At 40.4% G+C, this 5,377-nt stretch overlaps 1 pseudogene; it reads right to left on the minus strand.

The window, feature by feature from the left end:
* Nucleotides 1-3,772: 3,772 nt before the first annotated feature.
* On the minus strand, nucleotides 3,773-4,626 carry LOC122472063 (annotated as a pseudogene).
* Between the last annotated feature and the right edge of the window lie 751 nt (nucleotides 4,627-5,377).

The following is a 5,377-nucleotide window of genomic DNA, read 5'->3' on the forward strand; positions in this document are numbered from 1 at the left end:
AATGGACCATGGGAATCCAATTATGATGCTCTAAGATAGCACTATACAAACACATACCAATATAATCAGAGATCAAACTCTAGCAACATACCTTGCATGACTTGACACTTTGTAAATTTATTGATACTTATTTTGTGGTCCAGACTATTGTCTGTCATGGCAAATGTCCTATGTTCACTTGAAAAGAATGTGCACAACAAAGAAGATGAAAACAAATCATAAAAAAATTTTAGTTCTGTCCCAAAGACGACAGAAAAAAAGAGGGAGAAGGAAGTAAAGAACAGATAGGAAACACAGAAAGAAAAAATGGTGACATGATGGGTTTAAACTAGTTACCAATGATCACATTAAATGTAAATGGTCTAAATATGATTAAAAGACAAAGATTATTAGATTTGGGTTTGGGGGAGCCAGATCCAACTGTAAATTGCCTACAAGAGACTCACTTTAAGTAAAAAAGGCATAAATAAAAAGGAAAAGTGACATAACATGGTAAAATCAAGAGCAGGCTGATCAGAAGAAAGCTACCATAGCTAGGGGCACCTGGGTGGCTTGCTTGGTTAAGAGTCTGATTTTGGCTCAGGCCATGATCTCGTGGTTTGTGGGTTCGAGCCCCACATCAGGCTCTGTGCTGACAGTTCGGAGCCTGGAGCCTGCTTCAGATTCTGTCTCCCTCTCTCTCTGCCTCTCCCCCACTCTTGTTCTGTCTCTCTCAAAAATAAATATAATAGGGGGCACCTGGGTGGCTCAGTCAGGTAAATGTCTCGCTTTGGTTCAGGTCACGATCTCACGGTCCATGAGTTCAAGCCCCGTGTCAGGCTCTGTGCTGACAGCTCAGAGCCTGGAGCCTGCTTCAGATTCTGTGTCTCCCTCTCTCTAACCCTTCCCAGCTCATGCTCTGTCTCTCTCTCTCTCTCTCTCTCTCAAAAATTAAAAAAAAACATTAAAAATAAATATAATAAACATTAAAAAAAATAAACACAGAAAGTTAACATAGCTGTATTTACCTATGTAGTAAATTTCGAGCAAAAAATATTATCATGGATAAAGAAACTTATTGAATAGTGATACATGAGGTCAATTCATTGAGAAGACACAGGGCAAATATTTTTGCCCTTAATAGTACACCTTCAAAGTACATGATTACAAAAGCTGACCTAGTTGCAAGGAGAAATATACAAATCCACAATTATAGGCAGATATTTCAATTCCCTTCTCTCCATAATTGATGGAACAAACAACTAAGAACAGTAAGGATATAGAAAACGTGAACAGTACAGTCAAACATCTCGACCTAATTAACATTTACAGAAGGCTTCACCCAATAACAGCAGAATACACATTCTTTTTAAGTGCACACAATACAGTCAACAAAATAGACCATATTATGGGCCACAAAGCAGGTCTTAATAAATTTAGAAGGAGTCAAGTGATACAAACCATGTTCTCTGACCACAGTGAGATTAAGTTAGAAATCCACAGCTAAAAGAACTTCAAAAAATTCCCCAAATATTTGGAAACTAACCACACCATTCTAAATTACTTAGGACTCCAAAAAATAAACGAACAAATAAAATCAAAACGAAACAACAAAAGGAAAGAAAAGGGAAAAAAAAGGAAATCAAAGCATTATTGAAGTGAATGAGAGTAAAAACACATATCAGAAGATATAAGATGATACAAAAAACGGTACTCACAGGGAACTTAATAGCATTAAACTTCTATTTTAGAAGAGGAGAAAGATCTGACATCAATACCCTTAACTTCTACCTTAAGAAACTGGAAAAAGAGGAGCGAATTAAACCTACGTTGCACACAAGAAAGGAAATAATACAGACCAAGGAGGAAATTGGTAAAGTAAAAACAAAAACAAGAACAAAAAAAACAGGAAAACAATGGGGAAAATAAACAAAACAATAAGATGGATCAATATAATTGATCAATATAATTGATAAACCTCTAGACAGACTCAGAGAGATACAAAGACAGAGAGAGAAAGAAAGAAGGAGGGAAGGAAGGATGAAGAGAGCAGAGGAAAGAAGAAAGAAGGGAAGAGAGAGAGAGAGAGAGAAGACAAATTATCCACGCCATGAATGAAAGAGGTGATATCATTCCAGATTCTACAGATAATAAAAGGGTAGGTCAATAGTTTCAGCAACGTGGGTAACAAGGGCCAATTCTCCAAAAGGTACTCAAGAATAGATAATCTGAAGAGTCCTGTATCTATTATAGACACGGAATTTGTAGGGGTGCCTGGGTGGCTCGGACGGTTGAGCGTCCGACTTCGCCTCAGGTCATGACCTCACGGTTTTTGGGTTCGAGCCTCGCGTCGGGCTCTGTGCTGACAGCTCGGAGCTTGGAGCCCGCTTTGGATTCTGTGTCTCCCTCTCTCTGTCCCTCCCTTGCTCGTGCTCTGTCTCTCTCTCTCTCAAAAATAAATAAAACATAAAAAAAAAAAAGAAATGGAATTTGTAGTTTAAGTCCTCCCCACAAAGAAAACTCCAGGCCCAGATTACTGCAGTGGAAATTCTACCAAACATTTAAGGAGGAACTAATTCCAACGCAACACAAACTCCTCTAGAAAACTGAGGAGGAGGGATTACCTCCTGACTCATTCAATGAGGCTCGTATTATACTTACTTCAAAACCAGATACGGATATTGCCAGAAAGGAAAAGTACGTACCAATGTCCCTTATGAACACTGATGCAAAAATTCAAAGCCAAATTTTAGCAAATTAAATGTAAAAATAAAAATAAGACCTCAGGAGCAAGGGAAGTTGATCTCAATAGTACGATTTTGGTTTAACATTAGCAAGGCAATCAAGATCAATTCACTGTATAATAAAGAAAAAAAAAAGAAAGTCATCTGAACATCCTAAATAGGCAAAAAAGCATTAAAATAACAGTATCTACTCTACATTTAAAATACACCTCTCAACAGGAATAGAAGGGAACTTCCTCAACCAAATAAAAACAGGTACCAAAAAACCCTGCAGATATCACCTTACTTGCTGGTAAAAGGCTAAAAACTTTGCTTCTAAGAGGAGGAACAGACAAAGGTAACTTCTCTCATCATTTCCACACCACATTGGCTTTTGGGTTGTAGCAGGTGCAATCAGGGAGAAAAAAAAAAAAAGAATTAAAATGCATCCAGATTGTAAAGAAAGAAGGTATGATAGTATTTATTCTCCGACCACATGATAGCCTACGTGGAAAATCCAATGGAATCTACAAAAGATGCTTATAGATCTAAAACGTGAAAAATTGCGGAATCTAAGGTCGATATACGACGATACATCGTATTTCTATATGAGCAATCATAACACTGAAATGAAAGAAGCAATACCATTTAAAATAGCATCAGGGGCGCCTGGGTGGCGCAGTCGGTTAAGCGTCCGACTTCAGCCAGGTCACAATCTCGCGGTCCGGGAGTTCGAGCCCCGCGCCGGGCTCTGGGCTGATGGCTCAGAGCCTGGAGCCTGTTTCCGATTCTGTGTCTCCCTCTCTCTCTGCCCCTCCCCCGTTCATGCTCTGTCTCTCTCTGTCCCAAAAAATAAATAAATGTTGAAAAAAAAATTAAAAATAAAATAAAATAAAATAAAATAGCATCAAAGTACGAATTATTTAGGAAAACGTAGGACAAAAAGTGTGTGAGGCTTGTACACTGACAGCCACCAAATATTGCCCAGAGAATTTATTTTATTTTATTCTTTTACGTATTACTATCTTTTTTAAACAAGCTTTAATGCACTTTATTTTTCCGGTGCAAACCTATGGGATGGCCACAGCTGGAGCCTGGGTCCTCTGCATGGACACTCTGGTATGATTTCCCGATGGGGAGACTTGGTGAACAGTCTCTTTCTGAAGATCAGGGGTGAGAGAGCTGTAGGTCTTGGAAACAGTATCAAAGTGGCTTTGGTGAAGTTTCCCTGGGGGCAGCGGGCAGTACAGCCCCCCTGGCTGCGGTGCAGACATCGTCAATACCAGCCAACATCAGTAGCTTCTCAGGCACAGGGGTTCAGGCAATGCCAGTGCCTCCGGGGGCAGGGATGAGGCACACCAGGACAGAGCCACAGTGGCCGGTTACCTTGCACGGGACAGCATGGGGTCTTGCCAATCTTGATCCCCCAGTAGCCTCACTGCACGGGGAAGACGGAAAGCTTGGCCAGGATCACGGCCCCACGGATGGCAGTGGCTACCTCCATGGAGCACTTAACACCCAGACCGACATGCCCATTGTCATCTCCAATGGCAGCAAATGCCTTGAACCTGGTCAGCTGGCCAGCGCGGGTTTGGTTTTGCACAGGCATCATCTTCGAAACCTCGTCCTTGAGGGACGCCCCCAGGAAAAAGTCGATGATCTCAGATTCCTTGATGGGCAGGGAGAAGAGATCGATCTCCTCCAGGGACTTGATATTCATGTCCTCGACCAGGCGGCCCAGCTTGGTGTTGGGCATCGACTCTTTGTCCTCGGCCTTGCCTCCTCGAGGTCCCGGGCCCTGGTCCCGGCCCCTGCCCTGACCCCAGCCACAGCCCCGGCCCAGGATGCCTCTACGGAAGCCTCCGCAGAAGCCGCCGAGGCCTCCCATTCCAGGGTCCCCGGGCCCACTGGCATCATCTGCCATTTGCTGTTTTCTCGGAGAAGCACCAAGAGAATTTAAAAAAGAAATAGGTAAATGGAAAGTTATATCGTAAAAAATCTAAAGCTCTTAAGTTTTTAGAACGAAACGTAAGATAAAATATTTTTAATTTTGCACCCCATATCTTAGACAGGACTCTAAAAGCATGGTCCGTTAAAAGAAAAGGAAATGGATAAATCGGAGTTCATACAAACTGAAACATTTTGCTCTTCAAAAGACACCAATGAAAGGGGCCCCTGGGTGGCCCAGTTGGTTCGGTTCAGGTCATGATCTCGCCGTCTGTGCATTCGAGCTCTGCCTCGGGCTCTGTGCTGTCAGCTCAGAGCCTGGAGCCCGCTTCAGATTCTGTGTGCCTTTACTTTCTCTCTGCACCTCCCTCCCTCACTCTCTGCACCTCCCTTGATCTCACTCTGTCTCTTTCCCTCTCAAAAATAAATAAACATTAAGAAAAAAGTGAAAATAAAATCAACAAGCCATGAACTAGGAGAAAATATTTTTCTAACCAAATATGTAATATTTATATCATGTATATTTATTTGTATATAAATATAAATTTATATTGAATTAATATAATATATATTATATAATACATATATTATATATAGTGGATTATAATAATAAAATATATAATACATAACATAATATATAATAAATATATAATTAAATATAAACAAAATATATAAGTGTATATAATATATAATTAATTATAATATATAATATCATTACATAGTATATA

This window comes from Prionailurus bengalensis, chromosome E3, assembly GCF_016509475.1.
Source record: "Prionailurus bengalensis isolate Pbe53 chromosome E3, Fcat_Pben_1.1_paternal_pri, whole genome shotgun sequence".
NCBI lineage: Eukaryota > Metazoa > Chordata > Mammalia > Carnivora > Felidae > Prionailurus > Prionailurus bengalensis.